The sequence below is a fragment of the Anas acuta genome, chromosome 1 (assembly GCF_963932015.1).
Source record: "Anas acuta chromosome 1, bAnaAcu1.1, whole genome shotgun sequence".
In the NCBI taxonomy this organism is placed as follows: Eukaryota; Metazoa; Chordata; class Aves; order Anseriformes; family Anatidae; genus Anas; species Anas acuta.
Window position 1 is genome coordinate 178,029,569 of NC_088979.1, and position 22,118 is coordinate 178,051,686.

The window sequence follows — 22,118 nt, forward strand, 5'->3', positions numbered from 1 at the left end:
GCTTTACAGGATGTATGGGATGCTACTGTCATATTTTTCATTTTATTTTATAGAGACATATAGGAGTGATGTGTTTTAATCTGTCATTTTCAGGCATTAATGAACCAGGTAATACAAACTCTTTGCTAGAGGTGACTGAATTTTTTCACAGGACACTTTTTTTCATCCAAACAGTACAATTTCTGTACTTTAAAAAGAGAATTTAATGAACAAGACATAGTTTTTTTCCACAACATTTTTAATACAAAACTTACCATAAATGTTATTAAGATCAAACTGAAGTCTGTGTTAGGCAGCTAACTGTCTTTGTGGACGTAGTCAGAGTATCAGTGGCAAAATCTTTTGTTGGAACTAGAATTTTCCAGTTTTACAGCCTTTGAATCTGCTGTAATTTTACAGAGATAAGTGGGCAGAGATGAGATCTAGTACATCCTTAATTTCTTGTGTCTGAATAGGACATCTGACCAAGGGACCTGACTATGCCAGATGTGCAAGAAATCCAGCTTCCTTGAGGAACTAATGCCTTCCAAAAGACATTAGAATTCCACCTCTTAGGCTTGGTTTATTCTAAAAGCACAAGATGTGTGGGGTATGAACCTCATCATCTACAGGAATTCTTTGGAATATGTTTAATATTAATTATGTTCCACAATGACATGAGGAATGAAGAAGAAGGATACTAGTATAAGCTGTTACTCCATAGCAAAAAACATTCTGTCTGTTCTAATCGTTAAGAAGCAGAACTGTGTTACTATTTTCTGTAACTGCAAGGAAACCTATGAGACTTCAGTTGCTTTTAAAAGTTTGAAATACACTGATACTGTTTTTCAGCATAAGATTGTCCAGCATAAAATTGTGGTGAATTAGCTTTCTTGTTTTAAAATTAATCTCATTAAGGTACTTCCACTGAAGGTATTTTACAAACTGATTTACTTACGCATACAGTCCAATTTTCAATGACATTTGAAACAATTTACAATTGTGTTTGCACATTTTCACATCTGCATTTCTATCATCAATTTCACAAGTAATTGACAGATCTTTGAAAGCCCCCATGAAAATGTTCAACTACATAGGAGGTGGGAAGTCAATATGAGATATGATTGAGTCATTTCTGTTGGAAGTAAGGTCAGATTTGGGCAGTTAGCAGATGTGACTGAGGTGAACACTTCAAGTTATGTCATGGTGTGTATATACAGGTATTTGTGTTACTTGTAATTCAGGAATTATCTTGAGCTGGATTATTATATAAAATGCATTGTTTGAGTATTAGACCTTATTTGAAGCCTGTTACAGTCAAAAGAAATATTTGGCTTTTGTTCAAGCTTTTAAACAGGAGAAAAGTCTGTGGGAACTCGGAACAGCTGCAAATTCACATTGACCCACTGTCAAATTATCAGAGTTATTCTACTGATAATGGTCTTTTACATTAAACAACTCTTTGAAGAAACAATGGCTTGTTTTATTGTGGTCCTCCCTCCCTCTATATAATTATTGTTAACCAAATGTTTCTTTTAAGCTAAGGCCTATATGGAAAATGGTTTTTCATAAACTGCTATCCCTTACAGATATGAAAGTTCATTGAGTAGATGATGTTTGGAGTCTTTGATCAGGGAAATGAACTCATCTGCTTTATTTTGTCAAAGAAATCTTAACAATTAGCCAAATAATTGCATATCATGCAATTATGCTTACGTAGTATTTTTTATATGGAGCAGAGTGTTACCAATAATTTGTCACAGAAATATCAGATAGCCTAAGAAAGCACATTTGCCACTGAATAAGAAGTAGGCATCTGCAACCAAAACCTGAGTGTGGCTAACAGATATTAAAGCACCTAAATGAAAAGCCTTGTGTTAAAGTTTAGGTCCTCTTTAAATTACAGTTGCAGTCATGTTCACATCTTGATAAAAGGGAAGTGTAATTGGAGAGCAACTCAAATCCTAAAAGGGTAAGAAGACGTGGTTTGTTTATCATGAAAGACTGTTATTCCAACTACTAATCTTTCTGTCCAAGGAAGTGTCTTATTCTCTTTTCTGTGTTGGAAAGCTGCCTAACAAATGTATTTTCCAAGACAATGAAGGAAGCAGACCTCTATTCTTTCTTATCAATTTAATCTCTTTCATTCAGCTGACAATGTCCTCTTGCAGACTAGGTCTCTTTCCACATGAATTACTAAGTGACAAGTTACTTTTTTTCTTTTTTTTTTTCTTTTCTTTTTGTTTTGTTTTGTTTTGTCACACCAGAATCCTAAAATGTAATAAAAAAGATTATTGGTATACACATTATTTTTAACCATAAAAATACATAATAAAGTATACAGTGCTTTGTCATAAAATTAACATAGATTGGTATTGCAATCGTAATTATTTCTGTCATTTTATCATTCAATATTTTCACATTCTGCTTTAATTAAAAAATTACTCAGAGCAGGATACAGAGAAACCCAGTGCCTATTGGTGTCTCTGTAACAAATTAGCTACTGAACCCTGATTAAGTCCAAAAGAATTTACAATTTTGTCACTGATCTGAACTCAGTACACAACATATAATCTCCTTCTGCCTCAGTTTCCCCTTTTGTAAAGTATTCACAATTTTGTATAGCAGTTTATTTTTTCTTAAACCACAATGTTTGATGCAGGAAAAAAATAGTCTATGTTGAAATATTGTCAAGATAAACCATCCTGGGAGCAAAAGAAGTCACAGTATTGATACTTACAATAAAAGATGGGTAAGACTCCTTTATTCTATTAGTTTAACAACCTTACTTTCTCCATCAGTAGGAATTTAAGAAAGAAAATCTGGAAAAAAAAAAAAAAAAAGCATTAAAAACACCAAACATTATTATGAGTATGAAAAATATAAAATAAAATTCCTATGACATAGAAATCATTTAATTATCCTCACAAAAAAACATTCTAGCCTCCTTCTCCCCCCACCCCTCAAACCCAGCTACTTTCCCCACATCCAGCCCCACAAAGAAACCCTGAATAAACAGAACTCAATTTCTCTTCTGTGGCAGTGGAAGCCTTTTTCTTTTTCATTTTTGAAGTTAATCCAGAAATGACCCGGAGTGTCAAAGGCATACCTCCCTCTAACTATAGACACAAAGGCTCGGAATGGACAGCAATTTAGACATTTTTTGTTAGAAATCTCTCCCTGGGAAAAACAAACAAACAAGCAACAGCAACAACAAAATGCTTGCAGAGGGCATGATTTGTCAGCTTCCTACATTTGTGTCCATTTGTTAAGATGACATTTTGCCTGCTATGTAGTGTGATATCCCTGCAGAGGCATAAATGCCAAGAAGAATGCACAGAGGCTGTCTATATGCACAAGCACAACTTGTCTCGCAGAGATGTTTACTGCTTACTCAGGCCTGGCTGAGACCAGTGGCCTTTCACACCAACATGGTCCTCTTGTACTGTGTGTTGGAACATGACTGCGGAGAAATGGGGAGGCATGCCCATGTTGGTGTATTGACAATGTGATGTGAACCACATTGTCAGTCGTTGTGAAGTCAGGTCCTCTAAGTTAATACCCCTACCACCCCCGAAAAAAAAAAAAAAAAAAAAAGGTCAACTGAACAGAGGCCAATGAACTGCTTACATCTCATGTAATTCCTTTTATTTATTTATTTATTTTTTCAGATTTAGGTGGAATATAAATAATATACATAGGACTGCCTATTAAGTAGTGATGACGTTCACTGCAAAAAGAACCAAGCAACAAGCAACCAACAGAAAGAAATAATCATACTGATCAGTTGGAGTCCCAGAAGGGTGAGCAGGACTTCTGTATGAGGAGGGAACCCATGCTCTACCAGTCATAGGTAATACCAGGGATAGAAGAGATGTTCCCATTCTCTTCCCTGCCCTGTGGCAAAATGTGTCAGGACTGTTTTTCACCTGGGACAAATATAAAATAACTTTGTCCAAAACATATTGATAATACAAGGAAAAGATTTTGATGGAGTGAAGACTAAAGAAAAAAGTGAACTATAGTGGCATCATATTCAGTCTTCCAGCAAATGCATGAGGACAGAGCAAGACAAAAGCAGCCTCAACCAGAGCCCAGACTCCATTTTGCTGAATCCTATTAGATAATACCAGAAAGTAAACAGGGTTCCTGTTTACATAAATTAGCTAGGGGGCTGTTGTCAGAAACGATGAGTAAGGTTTTATGGAGGCTTCCCAAACCATGAACCTGTTTTCATTTTGAATCAAAATTTGCAACAATTTGGGGAAAAAAGGTTTTTAAAAAATAATAAAATGTTGAGGGAAGCAATTCACTCTCACTTGCCATTTGCTTGCATCAAAACTGGGGCATTGCCTGTCCTTTGATTCAGCTGTTCCCTTGGCATGGGAATACACTTGAACAAGTAGGAAATATAATGAGAAACATGCTTCCTTGAGGTATTTCCAATTGGAAATAGCATAAGGAAAAAATGCTTTATAACTTTATTCCCAAACAGAAATAATCTAAGAAAGCTGGTTCCTCACAACATTTGCTGATTGCTTAAATAGGTGGAGAAAGGACAAAGGAGACTCTTCAATGGGCTTCACTAGAATGGGAAGTGATTCAGCTGTCCTGATAGCTCATTGCTCCTCCAGAGTAGTAGATGTAGCACACTTTCCCTTCCCAAGAAACAACCTGTATTCACATCTAAGACAAATCATATGAAGTGAAATAAGCCTCATGACCCAATGTCTCAGGGGGTCTACTTCAGAAAATTATCATGACACCAACAGAGAGACTGTGTTACAGGCTGAAAGTGAAGAGTCAGAGAGGAAGATTTTCTGAAACCAGCATATCTAAATCTCTAAGTAGTTTGAAAATCAGGGTTGATTCTCTCCTCGATAGTTATTCAGTATAACTATTGATCTACTTGGCGTAAGAGAAAAGCAAGAAGTACATAGTATCTTATGGTAAGGAAATTTCTTAATCATAATAATTCAAGGTATGCATCAATGTGAACCAGTGAGAAAAATTATATCAACCAAATTTTTTATCAAATTAAAATTATGAAAGAGGTTGAGTTTGGGAAGCACCCTAGTTTGTAAAGCAATTTGCTAGGAAACATTTTAAGTGTTGCTACCCTTTCAGAGAGTTTGAAAAGAGGATATTTTTGTTTTATTAATGATGTAGTGGAACAGGTTTGGGATATTTATTTTTGAAAATACTGAAATATTGATTGTCTTTGCTTTTATCCTTTTGCCTTTCTCTTGCCACCACTTCAACAGAATCCAGATAAAATGTACCTGATAATAAATTTTGGGGGAGGTATTTGCACAGATTCTGTTCCACTGTTATACTAGTGATTATTTTTTTGTTTATTACCATCATTACTTTGATCCCTACTTATAACAGTCTCCCAAGTATGTAGTTTAAATCAGTGAATGGATATGGATATCTGTCTCTTTTTTGATCATCCCTGCTAAAATATAGGGCAACTACAAACCTACTGTAATTCCCACCACTGGCACAGCACTGTAATAGTGAAGTTAGGCTCTATCAAACTTCCACTACATTGTCCTGGCAATATATCACTTCTATAGTCCACAAGTTTTTTCTTGGTATCCTTAGAAAAATAGGATAATTGTAAACTTTTATTATTTATTAATTTGTTGCATTATTTTACCTTTGTAATGCTGGCATCCAAATCCATGTTTCTCAAACTCTTTACATATGTCTTAGTACCATTCAACTTCAGACACACCCACTTGTCCTATAAACTCAGGAATTTCTGCAATTCACATGAATGTTTCTTGGGCCCAACATTTAAAAACTAAACAAGTTACTCTGAAATCAAGGAGTCCTCAAATCTCCCAGTGAATCATCAAAAATAGAAAGAGTGTCACAGTGCAAATAATGAAATTCTTTATCTAATCTTTCTCATGTACTTAATAAATATTGCAGCTCTGATTTTGACCAAGAAATATGTAGTAATAAGCTGAGGGAATCACCTTCATGTGTGTTTTTCTGTTTGTAAAGATTTCTGGTATACATAATGTTTTAAAAAAGATCAAAATCAGAAACTTGCTGTTTCATTTCTTCCCTTTGTGTGAATACACATATGAACTCTATGAAAATGTAAGCTTCCTGCTTTATGTTCACAAAACTGGTATCTCTCTTGCTGCATTGTCTATTTTAACACTGACAGGGAGGCAAAATGTTGTAGGTGCTCCAAGTGGAAACTCTGTGGCCATAAGTCTCTGCTCTGACATAGGTGATTTGTATCATCACAGGACTTCAGATGGGTTTATAGAGTGGGCATTTGGCCAGTGAGGGATTTTTGCTACAGAATCACTTTGCCAGCTTGAATTTCTATTAGCATCTCCTCTATCATGCTGTATTTTACCACCACACTGGAGTAATGTAAAGAAGAGTGCACTTCAGGTTTGCTTTAGGGCAGAGGACTGTGGCAAAACAGAAGTGAAACAGATGAAACTGGTATCTGCTCATCAGTATAAGATCCCTGGGGATCCATCTCAGTTGCACGTCAGCAGCTGTCCTTAGGAAGCCTTGTTCAGATGTAGCGGGAAAGAAAAGCTATATGATTTTTAATCTTGTATTGCTGATTGGGTCCAGGCTTTCAAGCATCTCTGATATACCTTGTTAATAAAATCTTCCAGAAAAATGGCTAGAGAAACAGTTTGCATGCATAAAGCTCAATCTATCAACATCCTTTGCCCTCTTGTAACATATACTGCAGATATCAACCAGACTCTTTTGAACAGTCTCAGCAGCCCCACCAGCAGGATGCCCAACCCTGCTGAATGATCTTCCCAAGCAAACAGATGTTTTAAGCTACTCAGATCTATCGGTTTTGAAAAGCTTATTAGAAGAAGCTAAATAAATGTTAAATTTTTACAGTCTAATGTGTAATCATATACAAGTGCATTGTGATGAACTTGTCTCCCTCCACATCCAGTTTCATCAATGGAATGGAAATTAGGTGTTAGTACTTAGGAGAGAGTTGTATCTGCCTGCACTGAGAGGAAGAGTTCGCATAATGGTTTGTAAGGCATATCAAATTTATTCTGTGAGGTAGATAAAGGTCTTTTAAAGGTCTTACTCCACTTGTGGAATGAATTTCTTATCACGTATAAATTCTGTGTAAAACGTTTCTTTTTCCAGGATGTGGTTTGTTTTCTGAGAGAGGAGAGAGAAGCTAAATATTTCCACTCCTGTATAACAGAAAATCCTCTGATTTCAACAAGATCACACCCTGAGTGGTTAGTTAATATTGGAAACATAAAAATGTACACTCTACTGAAAGATCATTTCATTCCAGCAAAGCCTTTCTAACCAGAAACTGGGTGAATAATTTTGCAATAAAAGAAAAGAATAGCCAAAGAATAAGGGCAATTTTTAAGGGAAAGTAAGTGTAACTTGAAGTAAATATAAAAATGCTATAAATCATACTTAAAAACAAAACAAACAAAAAAAAAAACACAATCAGAAGCTGTTTTAATTTTTCTCCTTTTTTTTTTTCATAATCATGTCTCCTTTGCCAAATAATTTATTGTTTTAAATTATGTTTCGAATAAAAGCTTACCAAACACAGTAAAGGGCACATTTATTTTTTTTCCAATAAAAAAAAGAAAGATAATCTGATAAAACAGCATCAAACTTCTTCCAAGGAAAGCTTTGGACATTAGAGAGATTCAGTAATACAAGCCCAAAACACCGTGATGTCACAAAGAGGGTTTCCATTGGCTTCAACAAGCTTCCGGATGGTCCCAGAAATGATTAATGAAACTGCTGACAGGAAATGTTATTTAGTGGGCAGGCTCGCTGCTCTGTGCCACTGTTCCCCCTCCCAGTTGCATCCCCTCAGTTTGGAAAGCTTTCCCATGTGTGACCCACTCTATATGTACCCACAAGGATGAGGGTTCTAGGGGGTGATAACTTAAAGAAAGGTCTGGACATAACAGAAGCAGCTGATATAAGGCAATTTGTTGATTGCGATGTCAAATGAAGGATGATACCTTTATTTACCTTATTTTCAGTTAAATGAGGCAGTTGCATTTTTTGTAACCATTAAGATATATTCTGCTCTTCAGCTTGTGAGAGGAGTCATAGTTATTTTCTTCCTTCACATTCAAGTTTCTCTAGTATCATTCTTCATTTCTCCTTTTTAAGACAGCTATATCAATGTTCCACGCTATTAGAAATGCCACATTCTACTGCAGGCCAGCAAGTAAAATAATTCTTGCATATATAGATTTCAACATTTTTAAACTTTGTTGGGGTTATTTGAGAGATAAGGCCACACAGTTATTGTTATCACTTTTATTTTTGTTACTTATTCATATTTATGATATCCTTTAGCAAAATGTTCCGGTTCAGCCCTTCTGGTTGAAGAGGCATGTCCACAAGTTGTTAGATCACTACTATATTTAGGAACGCACCTGGGTTTGTCATTGACACCAAGCTATTAGCAGATGGCTAAGCAATTGGATGATGACGTGGCCTTGGCAATTTGACTTTATTGCCTTCCAACTGGACTGTAACAACATGATCTATCTGGCATGAAAATTCCAGTCTTTAGGAAATTACAGTTAGTACAGAGTACAGCAGTAGAGATTTTCATCAAAAGGGAATAAGTTGTGTGTCAGCTTTGTCCTCTGATTACCATGCTGTTTATCCATGTAGTATTGCATAAAGTTAAGATTACATGCTTATCTGCCAGGCTTAATTTGGGGGCTGTAGATCCTGAAAAAGATTATCTGTATTCCAGGACCTTAACTACTTTCAAATACCACTCTCCACAGGTATAAATAAGTGTTGTGTTATGAAAATAAAAGTTTTTTGTTTATGACAAAGAGATCTTTGAGCACTAATGAAGACCATTCCAGATATTGCCAGTCCAGGTGAATGACACAGTTTTTCAACCTTCACTGATAGATCTACACAATGTAAATGTGCCTCTCTCCTATTTTTCCAGCATTTCTAAAAATGCAGAAGAAACCTCTTTTGACAGCTCTTAGTAATGCTACCTAAAACATTATTGGATGGCTCACACAAATCTAAAGAGAGCTGGGCACAATGGGACTGTCCACAGAGCTAGTTCAAATACCATGAACAACGTGGCCATGTTAATTTGTTCTGCCTGTGTTACGCAGCTCTGATGAGATCTCCCTGTATTAGCCCATACAGAGCACTGCACTAACACAGCTCTTGGACTCTCCTTTGTGTGCAGCATATCGTTCAGAACTGCCCTAGATTTCCCTGTGTGCCACTGTGTTTTGTTATGCTGACACAGCCAGTGGTGCCTCCACAAAGGCTTAATAACTGGAAATACCTTTCTGTCACTTTCCCAGTGCTCATAGCCATGCAAGGTAAAATGCACACTTCATGCCAGCAAATTAAAACAGAAAGGAAAAAAAAAATCAATCTCTTATCTCCTTATCTCTAGTAAACACTCAAAATCCTCCGAACTACATGGCAAATTGTCTACTTTTAGATTTCATTGAGATTCAAGCTTTTAATTTCATGAAAAACTCCAAAGTTCCTTAATAATCTTCTATTCTACAGTAGACTGTATAGGACAGAAAAGGGCCATTTTGAACAAAAATATTTTAATTTTCAAGGAAATAAAAATGTTAACAATTTTGTCTAACTATGTGAAAAGGTTTTAGTTCAGTGATGATCTTTTGTATATGTGCATATTTGCAGTTAAAATAAGGTAGGAAGCTATGATAACAAAACCCAAATTTTTTCAAAAAGCTTTGAAACCAGTTGTGCATAACTGAAATATATTGTACATACAGTTGAAACATCTGTATACAAGATTTTTGCGGTTTTCCCTTGGAAAGGGATTCTATAAAAAATTCTCAGCTTTCTCTAGCAACAAATTTCCACTGCTTCTTTTTCAGAAGTTCGCTGTATACAGTTCCACTAAGTGACCTGCCCAGAGCTCCTTCCATATAACAGACTCTGCTGCAGTATAATTTGTATGAAATTTTTGTAGTTAATAGATTAAATTTTCACATTTTCCAGTTGTTTGCCTCTCCATTCTGACTTGAAACTACAGTTTATCTGGATCTGCCAAAACAAGATGTGAAACTAACTTACGGTTTTCTTTATTCTTGGGTCATACCTTTTCCTTCATCTGTGAACTCTTCCTTTCTTCATAGGAAGTTTAAAATTGTGGTTGTTTCTTCTACTTGTGGTTTAGGTTAGATCTGTAAGAATGCTGAGAATTTCCCATGATTACCTAGAAATATCTTTCTCTTTTACCTAATCTCCTTAGACTTTTCCAATTTTTTAACAGTATGACATTAGTCCAATGTCTATACTTATTCCTAGAATACTGCTTTTGACATGGTGGGGTTATGAAAAACTGCTTCACCATTATTCTCTTTATCTGATAGAGTTTTTTGTTAATCTAAATTGAATTTGTGGAAAACTTCTGGTAATCTGGTCTTCCACTTACAAAATAGTTTTATGTGCTTATCTTTCAGTAGACCATACAGCTCTTTGGCAGCCCTTAACCCTACTCACAGATGATGTGGTGAACTGCATGGAGAACTGATGACCCAGAATAAAACTAACCTAGCAAAACCAAAAAAGTTTGTGAGAGTATTTGGTTTTAGTATAAATCTGTTCAATTAAACATTCCACCAAGTGTTTTCTCTTTCCTTCTCCAGTTTCTCAAGTCAGTCCTTGCTGGCCAGCTTGCCTTGATAATCACTTAGCTATCTCATCACATATGATCACTATATGCCATATCCTAACTGGGACTTGGGGGGTATGATATGCAGAGGTTCCCCATGTCAAATGAGGAATTCGGTACAAAACTCTGGGATGCATGACATTCTGCACAATGAATTAGGGTGGAGAAGGATGCGTACAAGGGAACAAACAGGAAACATTATCTAGTTCACTGATGTGAAATATCAAACAAGAAGGTGCATGAGATGGCATCTTTATTTGAGAATTAGGAGTATCTGTATGTCTGGGATTTGCATGCTGTAATTTGGTAACCAAGCCAGCCCTTCAGTTATAGGTGACAGATATGTTCATTTCTTTAGAAAAATAAGCAGTCTTTTGTGTGAAGACTGGCTGTTAGAACAGCCATCTAAGAGAAGGGTAACCTGAGATGCGTTTTAGGTCTCAAGGCAACTGAACCCACCACTTCTGCATACTACAATGTAAACTCCAAAGAACCCAAATTACCTTAATGATGGGACACGTACCTAGCTGCCTTGTGCATCTGAGGATGGCAGTGCTCTTGAACACAGCAAAACTTCTCATGATTAATTAAATGTATCTTGTATAAAAGTGTTCAGAGTATCTGCAGACTCTCAGCAACATTAGGAAGTTTTGGTCACTCTCTTACTTGCCTGAATTTTCTCAAATTGTGTTTTGGATCTCATATGGTTTCATCAGTAGAAATATAGGTTTTACCATTAAACAAAATAAAATAATTTTCTTGATGTTTCATAATGTACTTCTTTTTAACAGCCTGAACTCCTGTAGTATTTTGGAGTGTTCTTTAGTTAGAAACCTCTGATAGTAGTCCCTCAAGCCCAGAGCAAAACACAGTTATTCAAAAGTTGAACTTCCACAGTAGATTTTCTTTTTCTTTTTTATTTTCTTTTTTTCTTTTTCTTTTTCTTTTTCTTTTTCTTTTTCTTTTTCTTTTTCTTTTCTTTTTCTTTTTCTTTTTCTTTTTCTTTTTTCTCCTTCTCCTTCTCCTTCTCCTTCTCCTTCTCCTTCTCCTTCTTCTTTGTCTTCTCCTCCTCCTTCTCTCAAGTGATTTGGGGCAAATACTTCATAAATTTCCATCAAACTGTTTCATTTGAATTTATCTGAGTCAGAATGTATGTGTACAATCTGCAGCTGTGACAGTTCTGGAAGACAAAACTTTTAAAATATCCACACATTTTGGCACTAAGTGTTTTATCCTGAGTTCTGTAGAGCTCATGGGGAAAATTTTGATCACACAGTCAGACCTCTGGTTTAAAAAGGGCTGATGGACTTTTTGAAAGAAAACTTGCTTGAAATACAGCATATCCAACACTATTAAAAAAATTCTCAAAGAAGCCCTAGAAGTCTTTGGTACGTTATTCTAGTGGCTAATTATCATCACTGTCAAAAATGTGCACCTAATTTTTAGCCTGATTTTGCCACGCCTCAGTTTCTAGTTATTGGATTCTGTTACATTTTTGTTAGCTCAACTGAAGAGCCATCTTATGAAATTCCTGTTTCCTGTGTATGTATTTAAGGAATGTGATTAATTTCTCTCTTGATAAATAAAGTAGACCAAGTCTCTTAAATTGTGCACTGGAAGATACATTTTTTAATCTCATTTTCCAGGAAAACCTCGATAACTTTTCAATAGATTTCCAGATTTTAGAATCCAGAACTGGACATATATTTAACTGGTTGTTCTATGTTAAAAAAAAAAAAAACAAAAAAAACAAAAAAAAAAAAAACAAGCAAACAAACAACAAAAACAACAAAACTTCCACTTCTTAAGCTGCACCATTTTTTAACTGAGAATTTTATTAAATGTGTAAAAGAAAGCCTAGCAGCCTGAGAGCTCCAGGATGCAGATCCAGTATAAACTTAATCTTCATAGTCACTTCTCTGGAGTGGTTGCTCATTGTCTAAGTATGATCTGCATTTTTTTCATGTGTATGAATTCATATTTAGCAATTTCCAGACACACTTTTTGATGATCTGAACACTTACACAATGATAGCTGATGCTTTGTACCAGTGACCTGCCCTATGTGACGTTTACCATTCCTTATTTTTCAGTAGTATTATTCTTTGACATATAGGCCTTTGCTTGTAACATTTCAAAGTCTCAGGACATTCTGTGGAGGTAAACCAAATATCTTATTAAGGCTTGCATCTATTAAAATTGTTAGTGTTCTTAATGATACTTATAAGTGCATCAAATAGGTTTGACAAGATTCATTTTCCATAAATATATGTTGATTAGAGTTTACTGTGGTTTAATGTTGTTGAATTTTATAGCACTAAGTTCCACATCTGCTGTTGCACAGATGAGTATAAAGTGGGGACTCTTTCCCTACCTCCTGAGGGGAGCCCTTGGTAGATTCTTCAGAGTACAGTGATAAACATTATTATTATTATTATTATTATTATTATTATTATTATTATTATTATTATTATTATTATTTAATTATTATAAATAATTAATTAATTATTAATAATAACATTAATATTAATATTAATATTAATATTAATATTAATATTAATATTAATATTAATATTTGTTATTATTATTTGTTATTATTATTTGTTGTTATTATTATTGTTGTTTTTAAATTGTGTTTCACCCAGTCATAGGCAGCCCCAGTGTAAATTGACAGTGGGTAGAAAAGGCTTCCAGCTCTATGGTTTCAGCTGTGGCATATGATACAGGCACTCACCCCATACTAATGGGGGGCTAATAAGACGCTGAATTCCTCTTAAGTATGTCTGTTGCTAACTGCAGTTACATCTCACCTCAGCAGAATATGTACCAAACCTGTATATCTCTATATGACAGCCTTTAACATTCTCTGTGTTGATCAACAATGTTACATTGAATTTGTCTATTTTCCTCTCAGAATCATTGAATCATAGAATCATTAAGGTTGGAAAAGACCTCCAAGATCATCTGGTCCAACCATCTCTCAGCCACTGATATTGCCAGGTAAACCATGTTGGTAAGTACCACATACAACCTTTTCTTAAACACCCCCAGGGACAGAAGTTCAACTGTAAAAGATCTCCTGTGAAACCTTCAATCTATTACTTCAGAATATACATGTATATCATTCTGCTTCTTGTATCACATATTAAACAGAGAAAATCTTTCAAAATTCCAGAAGACTACTCTCTTAGCTTGTTTTTTCAACTCAGAGTTCTAATATTCCTTGCCACAAGAAGGCTTCTCCATGCTTGAAGGAAAATTACAGATCGGTACCTTTTTGTTCTTATAAATTTACCTGATTTTGACTGAGCATTTCACCTTTCTGTGTGTTTTGGGGAAAAACTTGCTTGCTCTACATCTGGTAGTCTCAATTGCAAATAAAGTAAAAGGTATAGTTCAAGTAGCTTCCATTTTCTCTCAAATATCTTGGCTTTACTTTTTCTACTCAGTGGATAGAATGAGTTCTTTCTTCATGGTGTTTTAAAGCCAAATCTTCCAACTAAAGACTGTACCTGGCACAAACCATCCCTGCACTTTTTATATTCTTGTGGTCCGGCTTATCAACTCACTAGAAAGAATTCTGTTTCAGTGACTGATTCACATTTGATCATGGATCTTATTCTGTCCCATCTCAGGCTATTTTCTGAAGGCATATTTGCTACGGACTGAGGAATATTAGACTGTGGCATGACATAAAAATAGAGATTGAATGGTATTACAGAACATTACTTCTTGTGTAGATTATTACAAAAAGGTATAGGGATTTACTTGAAGGACTCCTATTAGTAAAAGCTTCGTGGCTAAATGCTTGTGCAAGGATTAGGAAGTTTGCAGATTTTTACAGTTTATTGAAGGGGTTGTTACTCAGTATCACACAGCAAAGCCCACTTTTCCTACAGAATAGACATAATATAGAGAGCATCAGAGGGAATTACCTCCCTCTTCCCTGATGGGGAGCATCCATGGTGTTCTGCAGTGACTACATATGAAACAGGGCCAAAAGATATTCACATCTCATTGTTCAAGGCTAACTAACAATGGATAAATGATAGACATGAAGAAGCTTCTTTAGGAGGGCCCCTTCATCAACATTATGAAGGGAGCAGGATGAGAGTTGGGCAGAGAGAATGTAAGTCAGGTTCTTCTCAGAGGAAAAGACAGGTGTGTCTCACAGTGAGATCCTACCCCCACAAAAGGCCTGAGACTCATGGAAGCTGATGAGAAAGAAAGGTTCTGAAATGCCTTTCCAGTCCCCTCCAGTGGACTAAAATGGGTTTTCATTAAAGAACAAGAGTCAATGCTCATCCTCCACGTAACTCTCCACATCCAGTTTAGATATTGATCTGGGGACCACAGCTGAAGGGCACAAGGAGGGACTTTGAGGCAAAAAGAGGAGGAAGCTGGTCAATCTGTGTTTGTGATGAGGAATTTCAAATAAGTGATTTCAGTGAAGAAAGGAGAAACTACGATCCTGTGAACTGTGGAAGAAAGATGAGAAAAGCTGTGTCTTGGCAAAAGAAACAAATGGAGATCAGTGGGGTTTATGACGTGATGTACTTGGCATGCGAAGGAATGCTAAAGAAGCACAGCACTTATCTGCAGGTAGCATGGGGGTGGTGAGGGGAAGTCAGTTAAGGGCTGTTGTCAGCTGTAGTGAAGATGGGATCAGCATGAACAGAGAGTTTTCACAGTGAAGATACGGGATTGAGTTTAATTAGGAAATTACCCATGAGCTATATGACAGATTCACAGAACCATCTAGGTTGAAAGAGACCTCTAAGATCACCTAGTCCAACCTCTGACCTAACACTAAAGTCCTCCACTAAACCATATCACTAAGCTCTATATCTAAACGTCTTTTAAAGACCTCCAGGAATGGTGAATGGGCAGCCTATCCCAATGCCTAACAACCCTTTCATATATAGGTACGGAGAAGGTGTAATTTCAAACTTTCATTTGTTTTGCATGTATCAGTCCTCTGATACCTTCACTGGGAAAGATAGCAGTGGAAACTAATAACAGGAAAAATATTAGTATCACTGAGAAGTATTAGGTATATTTGCACACTAGAGAGTGTATTTGCACACTAGAGAGTGTACAAATTAGATTAAAACACACACAACAAACCAATAATTTAACAACACATGCCACAAATTAAGGAGATACTGTTTTGTTTTGTGGTTGTCCAAAGAACATCATGTGAAAGCCAGAATAAATATGCCAGCATCTATCAGAACAAATGTATAAAAAGATATATAAAAGTATGCCTTTAAGCAATAGTTGTTTTAATTATAAATACTGAATGATAAGTTCTAATGTGGTAGTATAATGAAATATGAAATTATTTAAACATTACATTCCCAAAACTGAGGAGAGTGTTGGGGAAATTGATTACAAACTAGAAAAGTAAAAAGCAATGAAGACGCAAGCATAAAAAGAGAAATTGAACCATCACATGAAATCTTGTTTTGTCTGATACTGATTCCATTCATTCACAAAGGATGAAGTTTATAATGTTGTTAATAAAATGAACATTTTAAAAGTCTATAAAACAATGTAGCATTTCAAAGTTTTATGAGATTACTAAGTTTCAAAAGCTCCCTGGGTACACTTAAAAAAATGCTGCACCTTTTTCTTTTGTTTCTCTTCACAGAAATGACTGCTGTACATAGGTCAACAGCAATATAGAAGAGTAACTAGAGCTTTTACTCTGTAGTACTGATAACATCTCACTTTGCAACGGTAGCTGCAGCAGTACGCTGCAGTATAGGAGTAGTAGCTTACTTCATCAAATACTGTGTGATTACATGACATGACACAGAAATCACTACCAACTGCACTACTTATCATAATGTGTTATTCTCTGATTGGACTTTGAGCCAGCTTGAGACCATTATTTATTTATTTATTTATTTATTTATTTATTTATTTATTTTAATGTAAATTTTCTGCCTGTCACCTGAATGGATAAAATGTATTGCAGCTTTTTTGTGAACACACGCTGTGCTTGAAAACTATGCTATGTATATATTAATCTGAAAGCCAAATTCTGTGGATTCACCTTACTCAGGTTGTGCTAGCTAACCAATTGTGGAACCAACTAAAGTAACATGAATTTGGCCATACATGTGGCCTTATATAAAACTCCAAAGCACACCACAAAGAGCTGTGGTTTTATGTCTCTGCAGTTATGCCACATTCTCACCTTTATGAGGCATGGCTTGAAGCCAAGCAGAAGGAAGTATGTGTGGAAATCAGGAACCCATGGAAAAATACTTCTAAACCCCTAGATCTGATGCCATTTGAGCATAAACATTAACGTTATAATCTGAAACATTTTATTCCTTACTGAAATTAATGTTAAATAAAGTGAATAACATAATCACTGAGAGGTCCTGTGTGATGCCAAATACTGTTGTTTTCTATGACAGAACCAAAAGTGCAGACCTTCTTTCCCTCCCTCCTTTCTTTTTGCACTTTTTCAGTTCTTTCCTTCTCCTCTTTCTCACTTTTTTTTTTTTTTTTTCACAATGGAAAAACAAGAAACAGGTTGAAATAACAAAAGAAATCTGTAAAGAAATTGATAACGTGAAAGGTAATCATTAAATAAAATCTGTGAGAAATACTTTTCACCATCTCAGAACAGTTCTTATTGTACCAATGTTTCTGTGAACTCCTCAAACCTGTGGCCCTAGGACAGTGTAACTGAGATTACATGCAATCTGCAGAGGAGCTGCCAGTGCTTTATTCAGTGATAATAACTATATTGTTATCTCACCTTGACATGGGGTTTGCTACACTGAGATTACTTTTCCCAAACTTCTGCCAGCCTTGCCAAAATATGTGCACCTTTCCCTGTCACTTCCCTCTGTGCTGGTAGACATGGGACTCGGCATGTGCACATGGTACACGTTAGACAGACCCTGCTTCCAACAATCTGTCTTTCTTTTTTCTCCATTCACCTGGACCCACAGTCATACCGTTAACATAATGGCTCCTTTTGTGCAATATGATGTGAAGGAATTTTAAGGCCTGGAGTTATTTCTCAACAAGTCAGAAACAATTTTTTAAACACTGCTATTTATTTCCCATAGCAGCGAATCATCTTTTGGTAAAGGTAATGTGTTGCAGTACCATGAATTATGTCTCAAAATGCATACAAAGCAGTATCTTTGGTGGAAGGCCTGTTCAGTTATTAGCATATCATCAGAGTGAAACTTTGACTGATATCAGAGAAAGTGACAAATCTACATGAACGTGTTTTCCAGCACTGGCCTAGCTTGATAAGAAATTAATAGGTCAACAGGAGGAAATGGTGTTGATGCTTGAGAACAGCTAGGGGCCAGTAAGTGTGGGGAAAAAAAAAAAAAAAAGAAAGAAAGAAAGAAAAAAAAAGTAAAATAAAAGAAAAAAAAAAGAAACCCACAATATTGCAGCCGTATGACTGTAATGCTGTTGACTTCAAGAAAAATAACACATAATGGCAACATGTCATCACACCAGAGAGAGGAAAAACAACAGCCATTCCCCATCTCTTCTTTCTAAGCATGAGTTCCAGAGTCCCCTCCTACCTGACAGCCTAGATGTGAAATTTTGCCAGCATTTTATTGCTGCCTGGTTTGTATCCCTTCCACAACTCCCAGCCATCTCATGGCCTCAGCAGGCAGGGCAGCTGTTGTAATCCACTGGGAGGAATGCTGTCATCCTTGGAGATTGAGTTTCACCTTCCCCGGGCTGAAGTGGAACGCTGCCCAGCAGGAACCATGCTGGGCGGCTCTCCAGCACCTCAGAAACTCAGCCCTTAACGTAATAAGGGAGAGCTTCTAATGCCAAGAGGATGCTACTGTGCTTCCTAACACTGAGCCACTCTCCCACTCTCTGTCCTGTATTTTGGAAACAATCACAATAGCCGGTGCAGCTTACTGTGTTTCCAGAGAAGTGTTCCAGGAAGAAGTTTCTTTCCCTGTTCCGACAAATGATTAAAGACATACTTTTAGCAAACAGGGTACACACCGGATTTTCTCCATCCAGCAACAGCAAAATAATTTCAACTCCTGAGAGTTTCTTATCCCCAAGTTGTTTATAATAATGTCCCTAACACTATTACATTATGTTTACTTACCTCCTAAACACAGATATAAAAGGCAGAGTAAGCAGGGTTGTCTCTCAGTTGATGTCATCAGGGGATGCAACCACGATTGAATTTTATCCAAAATCCATGCTAAAAATGACTATATAAATATATATATATATTTAACAGTAAATATACATCAGTCTGTGTTTCTGCAGGAAATGAAAAAGTTATTTCATATTTGTTTTTCTGCTTAGGAGCCACAAGCACACTCCTCAGCAATATAGACTATCTGCTTAAGCAGCAGGAGCTACTTCTTTGAATTGAAAGAGTGTAGAAATGAACTGACTATTCTGCTAGCCTTTCTGTCATTTAAAAATTATCCAAAACCACTTTCATGTTTGATACATTTCTATGCCTCATTGCAGTTCTGAATGAACTTTTATGACTAAGTTATACACCCCTGAATAAAGGATTTGGAATGGAAATATTGACCTAATGGTGCAAAATGTGTTTCTGTGATATAGTAAAATTTAATTCTCCCACCTTTTCATATTTTTGTTGTTGTTTGGGAAAAGCTGTATCGTATCACAATTTGTTAAACTTCGAGCAACACTAACTCAATCATTTTAATGAAATGCATTTTCAAAGTACCAGAATGAAATTGTTCTTTCCCATTAAGAAGAGAGAGAGAGAGAGAGAGAGAGAGAGAGAGTTTAGAACAGATTAGTTGATGTTAGTTAGGGCAGCTATCTCAAAAGTGATAGATCAAAGTTTAGCTTCTATTCATGGCTCAGATAGCAACTTGCTGTCCATAACAGCAGAACGATATGGAGAAAAACTCTTTCTGTTTCAGTCCCCAAATCCCTCCTGTATGTGAGATGCTTTCCTAGAAAAAGTTTTGATAAATATTAATTTCTGTGAGAAGCTTTGGTGTCAATGGCAACAATTCCGTTGTAAGAAATTCCAGTATATATAAACTGCATGAGAAGCTTAGCTTCTTTGTTGGCTTTCCTTAATCCTTGTGAAGTCTACCTGAGAGGTCTAGAAGTAATGTCTTTATTACTCTCCTGTATTCATGTTTTAACACATTTCTACTTCCTAGTAGAAACACATATATATATTTTTTTAATACCCTCCTAATTTTGTATGGAAAACCTAAAGCAGGAATCCTGCAAAATGTTTTATTTCCAGAAACATCAGCCACCACAGCTCAGCACTGCAGCTCAATACAACAAAACACCAAAGTAATTTCTACTCTTAAATGCTTTGTAATATTGGGGGCCTTTGAGTCTGACCCTACAACCCTTATACATACAGGTAGTCCTTGTTGTTCTTATATAAGTAAGAGTTAACTGCTCATGCATGTAAAGGTTGCAAGGTGAGTCCCTTTGAATATCATTATACCAAGTATAATAACTGTTTTGTTGAAACTCTTGGGCTATCTTTTAAAAACGAACCCATATTACTCAATGGAGAATTCTGGAGGGAAAAAAAAAAAAAAAAAAAGACACATTAATGTTGCATTTTGAAAGCAGACAGAGGTCATATGAAAGTTGCCCAAGATTTTTAGTTGAGTTACTTTGGAATAAGTTGCTGTGGTTCTTTGGCAGAACACAGTTTATTGTTCAAGTGAAATTTTTCACAGTTAATAAGATGGTCAGTTGCAGGTATTGAAAATATTTGCCCTGCCAAATACCACTAGAGTGAAAACCTTCAAGCTGGTTGAATAATGAAACAGAAATCATTCCAGCAAACTGCTTGACAGCTGGCGGAGAAATTCACAGAATATTATTTAACCAAAAAAAACCAAACCAAACCAAACCAAACCAAAACAAAACAAAAAACCTGTTCTATTGACTAAAAACAAATGAGTTTTTCTGTTTGTTCATTGTTTGTTTGTTTCTGCATATTTTCTTAAGAGAATTTCCAAAATATGTTTGTTGTGTTATTTACAGGGAATGGTTTGACTAGCACTTAAGTAGAGCAAAGTACATTTATTAATTTATTTATTTATAAAGGAGATTTATCCAGATATTTCTGTTCCTGCATAGCCTACTTTCCACTGGCCACATGATGCCATCAGTGTTTAAGCAGATTCTCCACTGATGTCAATGGAAAATTCTGCTTAGAAAGCCCTGGTTAATTTTTACTGCTTTATGAGCAGGGAGAGTATATGAATCACAGTACTGAAATTGCATTTGGATAATAATGACCAAAAATTCTGCATAAGCAAGTAATGAATCAGGAACACATGCTGCTTTCAGGAACATCCGCCTAAAATGGACAAACAGTGTAACTGAAAATACAGCGTGGCTCTGCAGAAACTGTTTACCAGTGATCTCCACACATCCTAAACCAAAATTCTGTAAGGTTATTCTGATACCGAGGCCTCTGGACTTTGCTCTTTTCCAATAATCTGAACTACATCTTTGTCATAATGCCTAAAGACACAGAGACACTTTCACTGAAATCCCATGTAAAATTTTTGTGAAAATTCTGTACATATACACAGAAAAATATACAGATGTCTTCATTGTTTCCCTGAATTTCATGGAATGAACATGACAATAAATAACCCTCTGCTAATGGAACATGAGCAAGTACCTCAGAGAAACTAAAATCAAATCCGATTCAAATTTGGCGTGAAAAAACTTAGCAACAACAGCAGCAGAAGTCTTGTAAAGTGAAATAGACCCTGCTAGGAGTGAATAATGCATTTCCCCAACAGCCAACCCTGTGCTTCCAATGAAATCAGCAACTGGACTCCCGCAAAGCCTCAATGCTGTTTACATCCTCCGGGGTAGGGGGTGGGGGTGGCAAGAAGGAATTTAGTATGTACTAGTTCTAGGGATAAACTCTCTGTGCTTTAAAATTCAGATTTTATATAGATATATATATATATACCCTGTATCCCCCTCCCCCCCCCCCCCAAAAAAAAAAAAAAAAGTATAAAGAGTTGAAAACATGAACTACAGCGTGTTTAAAATTCAGATCAGTGCTCCACTCTTTAGTCCTGTTGTGTGCAGCCTGTTTAGCCACTGAACGTGGCTAAGATGCTCAGGACTTGCAAGTATACGCACACACTTTAAGAGATAACTGTAAGAACTGTACTTAGGACTGCTAAATTTGCCACCAGGTTAATTGTGTACAGCATCTGGACAGCCTCAACTGATTCCTGCAGAGACACTGATGTTTGTTCAGGGTGGTGGGAAATAAAGTCGTTAAGACAGCAAGCAGAACCAGTAGCAAGCCCTGGTGGCTTTACCCAAGTGAAAGCCCCATTGCCAGAAGGATCAGGAGACGATGCCAAGGTTCATACAAAGTTTTATCCTGAGGCTTTGTGGATCCATAGCTGCTTATT

The 22,118-nt window shown here is 36.2% G+C and overlaps 1 long non-coding RNA gene across 1 annotated transcript in view; it reads right to left on the reverse strand.

Moving 5' to 3' along the window:
- Positions 1 to 185: 185 nt before the first annotated feature.
- The window catches only part of LOC137849666 (uncharacterized), a 22,369-nt gene continuing 436 nt past the window's right edge, over positions 186 to 22,118 (reverse strand). The window contains exons 2-3 of the long non-coding RNA XR_011092017.1: positions 2,720 to 2,801; positions 186 to 2,250 (exon numbers count right to left, since the gene is read on the reverse strand). This is a non-coding gene — a long non-coding RNA (uncharacterized lncRNA). The remainder of the gene's footprint in view (positions 2,251 to 2,719; positions 2,802 to 22,118) is intronic.